Source organism: Pyrus communis, chromosome 12 (genome assembly GCF_041283825.1).
Source record: "Pyrus communis isolate YQ-2024b chromosome 12, ASM4128382v1, whole genome shotgun sequence".
Taxonomy (NCBI): Eukaryota; Viridiplantae; Streptophyta; class Magnoliopsida; order Rosales; family Rosaceae; genus Pyrus; species Pyrus communis.
The window spans coordinates 14,780,394-14,799,717 of NC_142576.1; the positions used below are offsets into that span (position 1 = coordinate 14,780,394).

General features: G+C 38.5%; 1 pseudogene; it reads left to right on the forward strand.

Annotated features, from left to right (window-relative positions):
* Positions 1-17,776, forward strand: part of LOC148692374 (uncharacterized) — a 43,101-nt pseudogene extending 25,325 nt beyond the window's left edge.
* Positions 17,777-19,324: the final 1,548 nt, after the last annotated feature.

Genomic DNA, 19,324 nt, shown 5'->3' on the forward strand with positions numbered 1-19,324 from the left:
AATGGAATGAATGGATGATAGAATGGCTAAGGGGTTCATCTCCATACATGTTATACTTGCATAATAAAATGATTTCCAATTGCATTTCAATAAACCATGAAACTCAACACCCCGGGTTAACCGTGATGCACTAATTAACCTTCAAATCTTCCTAACGTTATTGAATTGGATGGGTTAGCGCATACAACAATTCAAAACATTCCCCACAAGTCCTCAACATGAATGCATAGAAGAGATACAAGCAAGAATCATTACGCTCTATGAAAATTATAAGTGTTGACGAGGCATTCGTTACTATGGATTGCATGAAACTTATGCCAAGAATTTGTTTAACGCGATTGTTTATAAGCAACCTCCACTACTTGTGAATATAAGTTCATAACGATTAGGTGAAACTTACTTATATTCTAGCGTCATATTCATGCATGAAAATTAAGCGCGCATTCTCAATAAACATACATAAATAAGTTATCAATCAAACGGTTAAACAAATTGAATCCACAACTTATGAAACGCAATTAGAAGTATTCAAATCAAAATGCAAGCATAAACATATATTCGAATCACCCCCTAACCAAGGGGGGGTTTAGTTCCTCATGGTACAAAACAAAGAGAATCAAAGAAACACCTAAACATTCCAACAACTCAAACTTGAATTGTATGAACGTTTAGGCCCTCTTATCTTCCATTCCTCATTCGTACAAAACAAAGAGCATTGAAATTAAACATTGAAATCAAAGAAACACCTAAGCATTCCAACAACTCAAACTTGAATTGTATGAACGTTTAGGCACTCTTTTCTTCCTCTTCGTTGTAGCACAAGGTCTAGGGATAGTTTGATGGTGTGAATGGTTTGGGGAGTGGTGGAGGAATGGAAGAGGAGTGGTGGAATATGGAAGGATGGTGTTTGGATTCTAAGGGAGGGCACGGCACAAAAGAGTTTTGAAGTCTACATTCTGAAATGTGGAAGGATTTATGAATGGAATGGATGGACTTTGTGAAGGGCATGGCCCCAAGGGACCAATTTCTGTTGTGAAATGAATTGTGTATGAATGAGTGTGAATGAATGAGTATTTATAGGTGAAATGGGGGGAACATGACAGCTAGGTTGCATGTGCACATGTTGGTTGAATGATTATGAGTGCATGTGGCTGAAATAGCATGTGGAATGGCTGGAAATGCAAGGAGAAGGCATGTGCACGGTTTTGGGAGAGAATGGGAGTGCAAGTGGCTGAAATGTTAGAGGAACAAGTGCATGTGGCTGCATTGTGGTGCAATGATGGAGGAACAATCTGAAAATGCAAGGTATGGCTGGAATGATTGTGTTTGTTTGAATGTGCATGTGATTAAATTAAAGGATGCAAAGTAAATAAATAATGAATGCATGTGTTGAATTATGAAGATGCATGTGCAATGAAGTGGAATGACAATCTGAAATGGGATAGGTACCCACGGCAATGATGATTTCTGGTGGTGTTTTGGGTGCATGTGGAATGAATGATTTCTTGGTGAGTGGATGCATGTGTTGATTAAAGGGGGAATGCAAAGGAAAAGCTAGAAATGCATGTGGAGTGGCTGCAAGGTGAATGAATAATGAAATGGGAAAGCATGTGCAAGGTTTTGGTGTGAATGATTGAATGTGCATGTGGCTGCAATGGAGGAGGAATCCTTCAATTTCGTCCATCCTCTTGGCTCCAAGCATATGATATCCATTCCAATCTCTAATTTGCTCCAAAAGGCTCCAAAAGGCATCCTTTTGCATACTTTGCCCTTAGAACCTGAAAACACACAAAAGAAGCATAAAGGACTAAAATAACTAAAGAAACATAACGTAAATGCACGAGAACAAGCCATTTAAGTCGCATGAATATGCTCCTATCAAATACCCCCACACTTATCTTTTGCTAGTCCTCGAGCAAAACAAAACAACAAAAGAACACGAAACTAGACAAAACGAACAAAACACAACCTACACCTTCCAACAATCGTCTCACGGATTTCCAATGCACATGACAAGTTAAAAATCATTAGTCCCATAGATTTTTTTCATCTTCACACTTAAGTACATTCTTACTCATAGTCACCACATATTATTTCACAATTAAGCATTTAAAACTATGTTTTGAATGTAGTAACATGCCTTAGAGAATTTCCTCAATTCCTTACTAGAATGCACTCTATTTTCACATAGATTTTCTGACTACACACCCTACACTAGTTATATGTGAGAGATTGATGTAAACATGTAGACGAACACTCACATATGTTATAACAAGGAAAGCATTTTCTGGAATTATTAACATGTATATATATGATCTCATGAATGGAATGCTACTACTTAGAACGAGAACCAGTGATTCCATAAGCTCATATCAATTCCAAACTCCACATTATTGAACACATAACGATCAAGATAGAAGCATAAGGGTTGAAACGGGGCTAAAGGTGTTTGGCTAACAAAGAAAGGATAGGGAAAACAAATGTTCTTTAAGCAATAGTGAGCAAAGTATTGAATTAGGCACTTAGAATTCCCTTTAGAACGCAGAAGTCAACTTTGAACACCCAAGGGGAAGTCATACAAAACTTAGGGCCATATTCAAACTTTTTGGGCCCTTTCTTCAACAATCACACTTGTGAGTCCATTCTCACTTATTTTCACTCTTTTTCTTTCTTTTCTTCTTCTTTTTCTCACATTTTTTTTTTCTTTTTCCCGTGCCTCCTTTAAGACTTAGGCACATACATACACACAAAAATCCCTTCCCCCACACTTATTTTCTGCAACATATTAATCAAAAGGAATTCATTTAAGTCATGCTCACTATACTTCAAGAACAAGGGTATAGGAAAGTCCTACTCTAGGCTAGGTAAGGGGTGATGTGGTTAGCAAAGAAAATAGGCTAAACGAGGCTCAACGAGGTTAAAACTAATATATACGAAATATGGGAAGTAAGGCTATTTGGCTATGGTGGCAACTACACAACTTCATCTTGATATATGTTATGCAACTCAATGTCATGCTTTGAATGAAACGGATATAAGTTCTAGCATTTAGTTCTATCATGATACAATTGCATTCTAAGTAGCAACCAAGCAAGAAATAATGAGATCATGCAACAACTTTAGAAAACAAAGAATCACAGAAAATAACTCTCCAAAGAAAGTAATGGCTCGAGTCTCACAGGGATGTAGCGTTTGTTTGAGTTCCTTCCTTCAAGCATGTTACAAAAACGAATCTTTCTTTTATGATTGCATGTGAAGTCATACATTATAACCATATCCAAGCATATACCAAGAGTAAATCAAACTTTTCTCTATGTTTATAACTCTTTTTAACCGTCATGCAATTACAAACCAAATCCTTATCATTGTGTTGGAAGGTACCCTAAGATACAAACACACAAAAATGACTCAAAACACTCTTTTTAGGCTTTTTAAAACATGTTTTTCAAATTTTTATGTGATTTTCGGAGTTATAAAACAAAACACACTAAAAACACTCTAAAACAACTTTAAAACACCTTAAAACAGCAAGGAACAACATTTGAAGTAATGGGTGATAAAATCCCACGAATTTGCATTAAATATACTTAGTTACCCCCCCCACACTTAAATCAAACATTGTCCTCAATGTTTTAAGCATAGATTCACACAAAACATAAGTAAACACACAAAAAAAAAACAATTTAAACATACTAAACATGGCAGAATGTAATTAACAAAGAGAAGAGTTTAGGGACGCAAATCTGGTTATGGAGTGTAAATTCCCTCTTCTCCTTGGTAATTGCATTGAGGCTTTGATCATAGTGACTCCACAGGCATACTCTTGAACTGGGCTGCATGATTCTTTTGGTCTCCTCCACTTGTTGATTTTCCTTTGTGCTACTGGGCTGGAGGATTTTTTTGGTCTTCCCCGAAGGTCTAAGCTTACCCCTTTGGTCTGTTTCTTTGTTCAATCTTTCCAATTCGTATTGAAAAGGGTTGGAGGATAACTCAGCCTATGTTTGTCTCCACATGCTTCAATGTATCATTTTCACTTGCCTTACTCGCTCCCCTTTGCAGAAGTGGTCCCTTCTCCGGAAGTGTATCAACCGTTGAAAATGACTACTCGAGAGCAACGCTAGGTAAGCAATCAGGAATAGGGTCCAGGCAGTTGGCTCCAGATCGGAAGACTGACTCCAAGTGCCGGCTGATTGCTTCTTTTACTTTGCCATGCGAGTAAGAACAAGGACAAAGAAAAAGACAGGGAAAGAGCATGATATGAGATACTTTTGCTTTTGACCTTGATGATATGAGATACCGTTGCTTTTGAAGAAGCGGTGAATGAATCAGCACACTTCAATCCGCCGTTTCCTCCTGGGTCATCTGTACTCCAGGCATCTGGTATCATCTTTGGGGAAGAAGAAAGAATTGAGTATTTCGAAAGGCTTTGCTGGGAGTGCGCCCTCAGAGGTGAGGGAGAGTTGGGCATTTTCTTCAGGTTTGCCTTGCCATAAAAGACGAAGGTCGACATATATAGAGATAATATCAAGTGGTGGTACTGTTCTTTTACCCTTGTCGACAAATGTCTCTTCGATATCAGAACGACGCCTCTTCGATTTCTGAGCAGGCGCCCCTTCGATTTCTGAACGACGCCCCTTCTCTTTCTGAACGACACGTGGTAGTGCAGATGCGGCTCCTTTTGACAAAGCTGCACGCGTTTTCTGAAAAGCAGAGAAAGCGTCGCCGAACTTTGCGCTTGTCGGCTAAAGACGTGTAGTTGCGATGATGGCCTCCACGTGTTTTCAGCTTTGTCAGAAATCTTTTGACAAAGTTGAACGCGTTTTCTGAAAAGCCGAGAACGCGTCGCCTAAATTACGCCGGAAATTCCGATTTTTTTGAATTGGTGGACGCGTCGCCTTGGCTTCTTATAGAGCTATCGATCACCACAACAAACACACTCTGAAGAATTCCCATATTTGAAAATCGACTCCGACCCTTTGAAAATTTACTCCATCAACCCTTCTCTTTGAACACTTTTGAAAAATGGCAAACTCATCGAACCTTAGCTTGGAATTGAGCCTTAGCAGTGATACGGGCGTGCCGCGTCAAGGTAACGTATGGCGCCCTTCTTTCTTATCTTCTAATGGTCCTCTTTCAGGTGAAGACTCCGTGATGCAGGACGCCACAACAGCTACAATAGTAGCTAGGAACCTCCTCACTCCAAAAGATAATAGGCTGCTGTCAGGACGGTCCGATGAGTTGGCCGTTCAAGAGTCGCTCGCACTTAGTGTTCAGTGTGCGAGTTTTGTGTCCAACATGGGCCAACGCCTGCTTGCCCGCTCCCGTCAGGTGGAATCATTGATGGCAGAGGTGGAGAGTCTTAAGCAAGAGATCCAGCAGCTTAAGTACGAGAATAGAAGTTTGCACGTGCTTGCCAACAACTATTCGACGGGCATGAAGAGGAAGCTTGATGAGCTGCAAGAGTCTGAAGGTCGGATTCACAGTGACCGTCAAAGGTTTTCGTCTTTCCTCCAGAGGCACCTTTTTCCTGGCTCATCCAGCGCTTGGCCAAGTATTGAGGCCTGGAATGCTCTAGCTCCGATGCCTCCCGCTCCGATGCCTTCCACTCCGATGCCTTCCGCTCCGATGCCTTCCGCTTCAATGCCTTCCGCTTCAATGCCTTCCGCTTCGACGCCTCGTAGTGGGGCTTCACGTAAACAACCTTTGTGAAGCACCATCTTTCTCCATGTTTAGTATATTTTTTTTTTTAATATATGAAATTTTTTTTTTTCTTTCAGTGAATTGGGTTGCCTCCCAAGTAGCGCTTTCTTTTACGTCTTGCAGCCGGACGAAGAATCCAATCACTCCAGGATATGTTCACGAATCGGATGAGAACTCCGAGTCATGAACTAGTACCTAAAACAAGAAACAAAACAAAATTAAGAATCTGGAAAAATAAAAACAAACGAAAATAAAACAATCCAAGGGATTAGCAAATTTTCTAATCCCCGGCAACGGCGCCAAAATTTGATGCGAGATTTATACGCACACAAATTAAACCCTCTTTTCGTCAAATTGTAGTATATGTATAAGTAGGGATCGTTCTAGACCGGTGATTAGGAGGGATTGTTAACCACTTGGATTTGACTCAAAAACGTAAAATAACAATATGAAACACTATACTAGACTCAAAGAATGCAAAACTAAACTTTAAAACACTAAGACAAACCAAAAGACTCAAAACAACACAAACACACTCAAATCTGCCTAAAAACCACTTTCTGGGCAGATTTGAGCACAAACACAAATTTGGACGAAATTAAGTAATAACTTGACTCAAGAACGTAAAAACACAATATAAAACACTAAACTAACTCAAAGAATGTAAAACTGAACACTTAAAACATTAAAACAAACCAAAAGACTCAAACATCACCCAAAACACTCAAAACTGCCTTAAAATCACTTTCTGGGCAGTTTTGAGCACTTTGGTGAATTTGGACGAAATTGGGAAATAAAATTGAATCAAAACACTTTAAAACATAAACTAAACAAATTCTAAACACTAAAGAACAAGAAAGTAAAGGGGGGTTTTAAATTGACGAGAATTGAAATAACAAAACAAGTTAATAAACTAAACAGATTGTAAAACGAATTTGATGGAATGGAATGAATGGATGATAGAATGGCTAAGGGGTTCATCTCCATACATGTTATACTTGCATAATAAAATGATTTCCAATTGCATTTCAATAAACCATGAAACTCAACACCCCGGGTTAACCGTGATGCACTAATTAACCTTCAAATCTTCCTAACGTTATTGAATTGGATGGGTTAGCGCATACAACAATTCAAAACATTCCCCACAAGTCCTCAACATGAATGCATAGAAGAGATACAAGCAAGAATCATTACGCTCTATGAAAATTATAAGTGTTGACGAGGCATTCGTTACTATAGATTGCATGAAACTTATGCCAAGAATTTGTTTAACGCGATTGTTTATAAGCAACCTCCACTACTTGTGAATATAAGTTCATAACGATTAGGTGAAACTTACTTATATTCTAGCGTCATATTCATGCATGAAAATTAAGCGCGCATTCTCAATAAACATACATAAATAAGTTATCAATCAAACGGTTAAACAAATTGAATCCACAACTTATGAAACGCAATTAGAAGTATTCAAATCAAAATGCAAGCATAAACATATATTCGAATCACCCCCTAACCAAGGGGGGTTTAGTTCCTCATGGTACAAAACAAAGAGAATCAAAGAAACACCTAAACATTCCAACAACTCAAACTTGAATTGTATGAACGTTTAGGCCCTCTTATCTTCCATTCCTCATTCGTACAAAACAAAGAGCATTGAAATTAAACATTGAAATCAAAGAAACACCTAAGCATTCCAACAACTCAAACTTGAATTGTATGAACGTTTAGGCACTCTTTTCTTCCTCTTCGTTGTAGCACAAGGTCTAGGGATAGTTTGATGGTGTGAATGGTTTGGGGAGTGGTGGAGGAATGGAAGAGGAGTGGTGGAATATGGAAGGATGGTGTTTGGATTCTAAGGGAGGGCACGGCACAAAAGAGTTTTGATGTCTACATTCTGAAATGTGGAAGGATTTATGAATGGAATGGATGGACTTTGTGAAGGGCACGGCCCCAAGGGACCAATTTCTGTTGTGAAATGAATTGTGTATGAATGAGTGTGAATGAATGAGTATTTATAGGTGAAATGGGGGGAACATGACAGCTAGGTTGCATGTGCACATGTTGGTTGAATGATTATGAGTGCATGTGGCTGAAATAGCATGTGGAATGGCTGGAAATGCAAGGAAAAGGCATGTGCACGGTTTTGGGAGAGAATGGGAGTGCAAGTGGCTGAAATGTTAGAGGAACAAGTGCATGTGGCTGCAATGGAGGAGGAATCCTTCAATTTCGTCCATCCTCTTGGCTCCAAGCATATGATATCCATTCCAATCTCTAATTTGCTCCAAAAGGCTCCAAAAGGCATCCTTTTGCATACTTTGCCCTTAGAACCTGAAAACACACAAAAGAAGCATAAAGGACTAAAATAACTAAAGAAACATAACGTAAATGCACGAGAACAAGCCATTTAAGTCGCATGAATATGCTCCTATCAAGCATACGCCACAAGAAGCTACGGTTTTGACTTTTGGACCTTCCACCACCTGAGAAAGCAACATAGTAAGGTTAGCCATTTGATTTTGAAGTTCGGTTATGGCACTTACCTCATTGACTTGGTGTTGCCGTGGGGTACTCCTCTGTCCAACGCCTTCGTATTGTTGAGCGTTCAATGCTCGATTAGCAATCGAGGACTTTGCAGCCGTGGGGGTCTTGTCCACCAATGCTCCTCCCGCTGAGGCATCTAGCATTTGACGTTCAATAGGTAGAAGTCCCTCGTAAAAGTATTGTAGAAGTAGTACCTCCTTCATTTGATGCTGTGGACATGAAGCAAAAAGAGATTTAAAACGTTCATAATAAGTAGGAAAGGATTCACCTTCATCTTGTTGGATTCCACTTATCCTTTTTCGTAGGAGGATGACTCGAGAAGTTGGGAAAAACTTCTCCAAGTAAGCTCGTTTCATGCTCTCCCATGATGTGACCGTTCCGGGAGCCAACTCGTACAACCAATCTTTCGCTTTCTCTTGGAGCGAAAAGGGAAAGGCCTTCATCTTCAAGATGCTCTCATCCACGTTCACCGGAGTCATGCTTGAGCAAACGACTTCAAACTCCTTCAAGTGCTTGTTCGGATCTTCCATGGATAGCCCATGGTACTTCGGAATGTGATGTAACAGGCTTGACTTCAATTCGAACTCGGCAGTCTTGTCTTGAGCCGCCCTTGGGTATTGGATGCACAAGGGTGCGGCATTGGCCAATCCCGAAGCGGAAAGCTCCTTGATTGTTCGGTTGTCCGCTGCCATGTCCTCCACTTCTTCTTCAAATTCAGAAACGGACTCGGAACTTGCACTTGATTCACTAGGTTCCGGGTTCTTCCTCTTACGTCTCAACTCACGCTCAAAATCGTCGTCAAAGTCTAAAATATGTTCGTGAACCGGATTAGAACTCCGAGTCATAAACAAGTACCTAAAACAAGAAACAAAATAACATAAGAATCTGATCTAATAAGAAAAACGAAAATAACAATCCAAGGGATTAGCAAAGTTGCTAATCCCCGGCAACGGCGCCAAAATTTGATGCGAAAATTAACTTAACACACAAATTAACCCTCTTTTGACAATTGTAGCATATAAATAAGTAGGGATCGTTCTAAACCGGGGATTAGGAGGGATTTCTAAATCACTTGGAAACTGACTCAAAAACGTAAAACAAAGGTTAAAACACTAAACTAGACTCAAAGAATGCAAAACTAAACAATAAAAACATTAAAACAAACCCAAAGACTCAAAACAGCCCCAAAACACTCAAAACTGCCTTAAAAACACTTTCTGGGCAGTTTTGAGCACTTTCACTAATTTGGACGAATTTGGGTAACAACTTGAATCAAAACACTCAAAAACACAATCTAAAACATATTCTAACTAATTAGACACTCTAAGACACTTGGGGATTTGGTTTTTGACGAAAATCAAACAAACAAAACAAATATGTAAAATAGGCAGATTCTGACGAAATTGGTGAAATTAAGTGGATGGTGAGATGGCTAGGAGGTTTTTCTCCACACATGGCATACTTGCATACAAAATAATCTCCAGTTGCTTATTCGATGAATTTATGAACCTCAACACCCCAAGTTAATTAGGTACGCTTAAATTAACTCTCAGATTTCCCTTAGGTCATTGAATTGAATGGAATTAGCGCATTGCAATCAAATTATTCCTTAAAAGTTTTCTATATGAAAGCGCATGATAGAAAGACAATCAAAGATCATTAGGTTCTATGGAAATCATAGGTGTTGACGAGGCATTTGTAACTATGAAAGCGCATGATACTTATACCAAGAATTTACTTAACATAATTGCGACCAACAATCTTAACTACTCATGGATGTGAGTTCCCAACGATTAGGTGAAGTTCCCTCATACCCTAGCATCATGTTTATGCATGCAAATCAAGCGTGCACTCTCAATTCATATACATAAGCAAGTTTTAATTAAAATAGATAAGTAAATTGAATTCATCATTCATGAAATCACAACTGAAAGTAATCAAATCATCATGCAAATATAACCATGGTTTCGAAATTCCCCCCTAGCCAAGGGGGGATTAGTTCCTCATGCTTGCACAACAAAAAGTATTGAATTTAAACATTGAAATCATAAGAAAGAATACACCTAAATGCTCAGCAATTCCAAGATGGATTCGATGCACAGATTGGCTCCTCTTCCTCCTCCTTGCTGCGGCACAAAGTTAGGGTGATGGAATTGGTGGTTTTGGATGGTGTTTTCTAGTTTGGAGGGATGGAGGATGGTTGATTATGGTGGGAAGGGTGCGGCAGAGATGTATGGATGTGTAGGGAGGTCTATGGAGGCTTAGAATGGAGAATGGAGGTGCGGCACAAGGGTTTCTGAATAGCATAAGGGGGTGGTACGAATTTGTGGCTGAAAATATGTTTATATAGTCCTAGGGTTTATTAGATTAGGGTTTACTTAGCAGATTTGGTGGATTAGGGCCCTAGAATTCGGCCATGGTGATTCAAATCCACTTAGGAGAAGGTTTTGGCCCACATATTTTTATAAACTGATTTGTATACCCAAATCCACAAGGATTAGGCCTTGGAATTCAGAATCCCAAAGGGATTGGGCCTAGGAAGGTGCGGCTGATTTAGGGGAGAGGGTAGCTTGGCTTGCAAGGCAAGGTAAAGCCTTCTAAAAAGGTTTGGGCGCCACTTTTCTAGGGTTTCTAGAAAGAATAGGTTTTGTGGCAGATTTGGGCCTTCTAGACTAGGATGCTTCTAGAAATAGGTTCTAGAATGATCCATTTAAGTCCCCATGTAATTAGGAGTAAGACATGATAAGGTTTGGATAGGATAAGATGAGGTAAGGTTTGGATAATGTTTTGGATAATTGGATAATGTTGGATAAGGTTGGATAAGGTTGGATAATGTTTTGGATAATGTTTCCTCTTTTCTTGCACTTTCCTTATCCACTTTGTCCTTAGCTTAGTTCCTTCCTCTTCTTATCACATTTCCAACTTCTTGAAGTCCAAATTCGTCCATCCATGTTAGCCCACATGCAAGCTCACCAACTAGTGTCCAAAATAGCTCCAAAATGCACCAAAATGCACTTTCTTGATACTTTAACCCATAGGACCTACAAACACACGAAATTGAGTTGTAATACGACATTAACTAAGAAATAATAGCACAATTGCACAAGAATAAGCTAGTTAAGTCGCCTAAATATGCTCCTATCAAATTCCCCCACACTTATCTTTTGCTAGTCCTCGAGCAAAACAAATAAACAAAAGAAACAAAACATATAATCTAAACCTTCCAACGTTCGTCTCAGGGATTTCCAATGAAACATGACATGTCAAAGATCACCACTCACATAGATTTAAGCAATCCTTACCCTCGAGCATACTTAATCATAGTCACAATTCACTAGCTCGCATTTAATCAATTAAAACAACATTTTGAATGTAGTAACATGCCTTAGAGAATTTCCTCAATTCCTCACTGGATATACTCTCTGTTTTCACGCAGATTTTCTGACTACACTCCCTAAACTAGGTATATGTGAGAAGATTGATGTAAACATGTAGACGACACTCACATATGTTAGAACAAGAAAAGCATTTTCTGGAATTATTAACATGTATGTATATGATCTCATGAATGGAATGCTACTACCTAGACACGAGAACCAGGGATACCATATGCTCAAACCAATTCTAAACTCCACATATTGAAATACATAACAATCAAGATAGAAGTCTAAGGGTTGTAACGGGGCTAAGGTATTGGTTAACAAGGAAAGGTAGAGGAAACAAACATTCTTAAAGCAATAGTGAGCAAAGTAATGAATTAGGCACTTAGAATTCCCTTTAGAATGCAGAAGTCAACTTTGAATACCCAAGGGGAAGTCACACAAAACTTAGGGCCATATTCAAACTTTTTGGACCCTTTCTTCAACAATCAACACTTGTGAGTTCATTCTCACTTATTTTCACTCTTTTTCTTTCTTTTCTTCTTCTTTTTTCTTCTTTTTCACAATTTTTTTTTCTTTTCGTTTTTTTTTTCTTTCTTTTCTCGTGCCCCTTTTAAGACTTTGGCACACACACACTCACAAAATCCCTTCCCCCACACTCGTTTTCTGCACAAATGTCACTCAAAAGGAATTCCTTCTACATTATGGTCCACTATACTTTAAGAACAAAGGTATGGGAAGTCCTATTCTAGGCTAGGTAAGGATGATGTGGTTAACAAGAAAATAGGCTAAATAAGGCTCAAAGGGGTTTAAACCTACAATACAAGTGAGAAACAACATTAGAAGTGATAGGTGATAGAATCCCACGAATTTTGCATAACAACATTACAAGAGGCCGCATGTCATCTACTACGCCTCACGGACATTGAACGATGCACAATTGAACTACTCCACTACGGAAAAAGAACTTCTTGCCGTTGTCTTTGCTTTAGATAAATTTCGATCATATCTAATTGGTACTAAAGTAATTGTTTTCACTGATCATGCAGCTCTAAAGTACTTGCTCACTAAAAAGGAGGCCAAGCCACGGCTAATTCGATGGATGTTGCTACTTCAAGAGTTCGACATAGAGATTCGGGACAAGAAGGGAAGTGAAAACATGTTGGCTGACCACCTAAGCCAAATGGTGCACAATGAAGAGGCCCTACCCATTGCCGAGACATTCCCCGATGAACAATTGCTGTCCATTAAGGTTAGTGCACCTTGGTATGCCGATATTGTTAATTTTTTGGTGTCAAAACGTATTCCAAGTGAGTTCACTAGGCACCAACGTGATAAACTTAGGCATGATGCACGGTTTTATGTGTGGGATGATCCGTACTTATGGAAATTTTGCCCCGATCAGATTATACGTCGTTGTGTGCACGATTCTGAATGTCATTCAATTTTGAGTTTTTGTCACACATATGCATGTGGAGGGCACTTTGGCACACAACGCACGGCCCTCAAAGTGTTACAATGTGGATTTTATTGGCCTAGTATTTTTAAGGATGCTAGAACGTTTTGCTTAACATGTGATAAATGCCAAAGAATGGGTGGTATTAGTGCAAATGACCAAATGCCGCAGGTTTCTATCCTAAATGTTGAAATTTTTGATGTTTGGGGTATTGATTTTATGGGTCCCTTCCCTTCATCATATGGTTTCATGTATATTTTGCTTGCGGTTGATTATGTGTCAAAATGGGTGGAAGCCAAGGCCACCCGGACTAATGATTCTAAAGTGGTTGCAGATTTTATTAGAACTAACATTTTTGCAAGGTTTGGAATGCCACGAGTGATCATTAGTGATGGAGGGTCACACTTTTGTAATCGGACCATTGAAGTGTTATTGAGGAAATACCATGTCACCCATAAAGTTTCTACACCTTACCATCCTCAAACGAATGGCCAAGCCGAGGTTTCCAACCGAGAGATCAAGCAAATACTTGAGAAGACCGTTGGGCCAACAAGGAAGGATTGGAGCTTACGGTTAGATGATGCACTTTGGGCGTATCGTACGGCGTACAAAACCCCCATTGGGATGTCCCCCTTTCGACTTGTCTATGGCAAGGCGTGCCATCTTCCCGTTGAATTGGAGAACAAAGCACTTTGGGCCATCAAGAAGTTTAACATGAACCTTGATAGGAGCATATTCATGAGACTTAAATGGCTTGTTCTCGTGCATTTACGTTATGTTTCTTTAGTTATTTTAGTACTTTAAAGCTATTTTCGTGTGTTTGTAGGTCCAAAGGGCTAAAGGAGCAAAAAGATGCATTTTGGAGACTTTTGGAGCACTTTTGGGCTAAGGATGGATAGCCTATGCTTGGAGCCAAAGTGTTGGACGAAATTGAAGACCTAATTGAAGACCAAAGTGTTGGAACCTTGTTCCCTTTAGTTTTAGGACATTTAAACCTTTCCTATATCCTTAGCCGTGCATAACATTCCAACATTCCACTTCTTCATTTCAGCCACACTCCCACATATCATTACATATCATTCACCACTTATCATATCATCCACTTATCATATCATTCACTTATCATATCATTCACTTATCATATCATACACTTATCACTTATCACAACAACAACCTTGCACATGCACATTCATCCACATGCACCCATAATCATTCACTCATCTTTAATCCACATGCATCTTCCATAAATCAAATCAGCCACATCCACATGCACTTATTCCACTTCATCATTACACCACATTCTCTCTCTTTAATCCACATGCATTCATCATCATTCACTCTAGTTTTAATTCCACATGCATTTCCAGCTTTGCACATGCATTCCCACATGCATTTCCACCCACATGCAACCATAATCATTCATACCTATCAGCCACATGCATTCACTCTTCATAAATCAGCCACATGCATTCAATCATTCACTCCACACTCATTGCACATGCATTCCCTTTCATTTCTGTCAAAGCACATGCATTCCCACCCTTTAATCACATGCATAAATCAGCCACATGCATCTCCCATCACCATTTCAGATTTCCACCAAGTTCCTAGCTGTCATGTTCCCTCTCTTTCTCCCTATAAATACCATACACACTTCACACAACATTCATTCATTCTCATTCACTCTTCCATATTCCAGAAATTCGTCAAAACCTCTCCACACCCTTGCAGCAGCCACCAAAACACTTTTCTCCTCCATTGCAGCCACTCCAACCACTCCCCAAACCATTCACACCATCAAACTATCCTTAGACCTTGTGCTACAACGAAGAGGAAGATAAGAGGGCCTAAACGTTCATACAATTCAAGTTTGAGTTGTTGGAATGTTTAGGTGTTTCTTTGATTTCAATGTTTAATTTCAATACTCTTTGTTTTGTACGAATGAGGAATGGAAGAGAAGAGGGCCTAAACGTTCATACAATTCAAGTTTGAGTTGTTGGAATGTTTAGGTGTTTCTTTGATTCCAATGTTTAAATTCAACTAAACCCCCCTTGGCTAGGGGGGATTCGAAATATATGTTTATGCTTGCATTTTGATTTGATTACTTCTAATTGCGTTTCATAAGTTGTGGATTCAATTTGTTTAACTGTTTGATTGATAACTTATTTATGTATGTTTATTGAGAGTGCACGCTTAATTTTCATGCATGAATATGACGCTAGAATATAAGTGAGTTTCACCTAATAGTTACGAACTTATATTCACAAGTAGTGGAGGTTGCTTATAAACAATCGCGTTAAACAAATTCTTGGCATAAGTTTCATGCAATCATAGTAACGAATGCCTCGTCAACACTTATAATTTTCATAGAGCGTAATGATTCTTGCTTGTACCTCTTCTATGCATTCATGTTGAGGACTTGTGGGGAATGTTTTGAATTGTCGCATGCATCATCCAATTCAATAACGTTAGGAAGATTTGAAGGTTAATTAGTGCATCACGGTTAACTTGGGGTGTTGAGTATCATAGTTTATTGAAATGCAATTGGAAATCATTTTATTATGCAAGTATAACATGTATGGAGATGAACCCCTTAGCTAGGTTCCCATCCATTCAATTCCATCAAATTCATCTTTACATTCTGTCTAGTTTATTAACTTGTTTCGTTATTTCAATTCTCGTCAATTTAAAACCCCCCTTTACTTTCTTGTTCTTTAGTGTTTAGACTTTGTTTAGTTTATGTTTTAAAGTGTTTTGATTCAATTTATTTCCCAAAATTCGTCCAAATTCACCAAAGTGCTCAAAATTGCCCAGAAAGTGATTTTAAGGCTGTTTTGAGTGTTTTGGGTGATGTTTGAGTCTTTTGGTTTGTTTTAGTGTTTTAAAGTTTAGTTTTGCATTCTTTGAGTCTAGTATAGTGTTTTATATTGTGTTTTTACGTTTGAATCAAACCATAATCTTAAATTCGTCCAACATTGGGTTTAAGGTCAGAAAATGCCTAGTTAGTGTTTTTAGGCAGTTTTGAGTCTTTTGAACTTGTTTTGAGTCCTTTGAGTCTTTGTGAACGTTTTTAACTTTATTTTACGTTTTTGAGTCAGTTTCCAAGTGATTTGCAATCCCTCCTAATCCCCGGTTAAGAACGATCCCTACTTATACTTATACTACAATTTGACAAAAAGAGGGTTTAATTTGTGTGCGTATAAATCACGCATCAAACCTCGATGGAGCGGGAAGTCAAAGGAGATTGCAATTAAATGAGCTTGATGAGATAAGGCACGAGGCGTACGATAATGCAAGCATTTACAAGCAAAAGACCAAAGCTTTCCATGACAACATGATCCGTGGGAAATCATTCTCAATTGGGCAGAAAGTGCTATTGTTCAATTCCCGTTTATGTTTGTTTCCCGGTAAGTTACGTTCTAAGTGGATTGGACCATTTGTTATTACTAATGTTTTTGTTCATAGTGCAGTCCAAATCCAAAGCTTGAAAACGGGACACGAATTCAAGGTGAACGGGCATCGTTTGAAGCCCTATTATGACACCTTTGTGGAACATGCCGTGGATGACATACCCTTGGAAGCCGTGGGCCCTAGTAAGGAGTGAATGAGGTCTTCGTCCGGCTATACGACGTTAAAGCAAGTGCTACTTGGGAGGCAACCCATGCATTCAACAAAGGAAGACCGAGAAAGCACTCCAATTCCAGATTTGCATTCCTAAACTCTTCTCTTTGTTGTTGATTTTGTTTCTGCCATGTCAGGTTGTTAGATGTTGTTTTGTTTGTTTGTTTGTTATTTGTGTGAGTCTATGCTTGAAACATTGAGGACAATGTTTGATTTAAGTGTGGGGGGGGGGGGGGTAACCAAAGTGTTTTGATGCAAATTCGTAGGGTTTTATCACCCATAATTTCAAATGTTGTTTCTTGCTGTTTTTAGGTGTTTTTAGGCTGTTTTGGTGTGTTTTAGTATTTGTTGTTCTAAAAATCCGAAAATCCTAGAAAAAATTGAAAAAAATTGTTTTGAAAACCCAAAAAAAAAGTTGTTTTTAAGTTGTTTTTGTGTGTTTGTTTGTGTCTTAGGGTACCTTCCAACACAATGATGAGGATTCAGTTTGTAATTGCATGACTGTTAAAGAGAATGATTAACATGGATGAAAGTTTGATTTACTCTTTGTTTATGCTTGGTTGTGGTTATAACTTATGACTTCACATGTAATCAAAAAAAAAAAAAAAAAATTAGTTTTTGTAACATGCTTGAAGGAAGGAACTCAAACAAATGCTACAACCTTGTGAGACTTGAGCCTAAACGTTTATTTGGAGAGTTAAAATCTGTGCATTCTTGGTTTCTAAAGTCGTTGCATGATCTCATTATTCTTTGCTTGGTTACTACTTAGAAGGCGTTTCATCATTTAGTTCCAAATACTAGAACTCATGCCAATTTCATTCAAAACATGTTATTGAATTGCATAACACATATTCAAGATGAAGTTAGTAGTTACCACCATAGCCAAAAAGCCATCATTCCATGCATGTGTTTTTGTAGGTTTAACCCCGTTGAGCCTCGTTTAGCCTATGTTGTTTGTTAACCCACATTATCCTCACCTAGCCTAGATTAGGATTATCCATACCCTTGTTCTTAGAACGTAGTTAAGAATGACTCATGATGAATTCCTTTGGATCATGGTATTGCAGAAAGCTAAGTGTGGGGGAAGGATTCTTGATATGGGTATGTGCCAAAACTCATATTGAGGCACGGGTTAGGAGAAAAGAAAAAAAAAAGAGAAAAATTCGTGCAAAATAGAAAGAAAAAAAAAGAAAAAGTTGTGAAAAGTATGAAAAGGAGTTGGAAGAGCATAAAAGGAGCTCTAAGTTGTTGGTTATTGAAGAAAGGGTCCAAAACGTTGCATTTGACCCTAAGTATGCATGTGTATTCCCCTTTGTGTTTAAAGTTATTTTCTGCACTCTAAAGTGAATTCTACGTATCAAGTTCATTGCTTTGCTTACTATTGTTTAAAGAACGTTTGTTTTATCCTTTACCTTTCTTTGTTAGCCAATACCCCTAGCCCCGTTACAACCCTTGACTTTAATCTTGAGTGTTATGTGTTTCAATTTGTGGAGTTTAAAATTGGTACGAGCATATGGTGTCACTGGTTCTCGCATCTAAGTAGTAGCATTCCATTCATGAGATCATATTGATAAACATGCTTTTTAACTCCGAAAAGTGCTTTCTTTGTCATACATATATGTGAGCATTCGTTTTCATATTTACATCTATCTTCTCACATATAACTAGTATAGGGTGTGTAGTCAGAAAATCTGTGTGAAAATTGAGTGCATATCTAGTAAGGAATTGAGGAAATTCTCTAAGGCATGTTACTACATTCAAAATCATGTTTTAATTGGTTATTTATGAACTACTGAGTAGTGACCATGATTAAGTAAATGTTTAAGCGTAAAGATGGCTAAAATCTGTGGGAATGATGATTTTTAACATGTCATGTGCATTGGAAATCCCTGAGGCGATTGTTGGAAGGTGTAGGTTGTGTTTTACTCGTTTTACTTTGTTTATTTACTTTGCTTCATTTTGTTTTGCTCGAGGACTAGCAAAAGCTAAGTGTGGGGGAATTTGATAGGAGCATATTTACGCACCTTAGTTTAGCTTGTTTTTGTGCATTTATAGTGTTTTTCCTTAGTAAAGTAGTCTTTTAAGCTAGTTCTATGTGTTTTCAGGTTTTAAGGGCAAAATATGCAAAAGGATGCATTTTGGAGCCTTTTGGAGCAAATTAGAGCTTGGAATGGACATCATATGCTTGGAGCCAAGATGATGGACGAAATTGAAGATTTGAAGATGATGTTTCCTACTTGAACAAGGTTTCCTAGTTGAAGTAGGAAAGCGCCTAATTAAAAGATGAAATCCTAGTCAACGAGGGATTCCTAGTTGAAGATGGATTCCTAGAAGAATGAAGATTCCTACTCAAATAAGGTTTCCTACTTGATGAAGGAAAGTCAAAATCCAAATGGTCTCAAGTGAAGCAACAAAGAAGTTTTCCAAGTCCAAGAAGGAAAATGAGTCCAAGATGAAGAAGGAATGACGAAGACAAGGTTTCCTAATCCTAATAGGCAAAGTTTCCAAGTGCAATGAGGAGTCCTTATCCATTTAGGGCACTTTATCCATTTAGGGCACTATATCCATTTAGGATACCTTATCCTTGTTCTAGAAACCTTATCCATCCTTGCCGTGAGTTTTC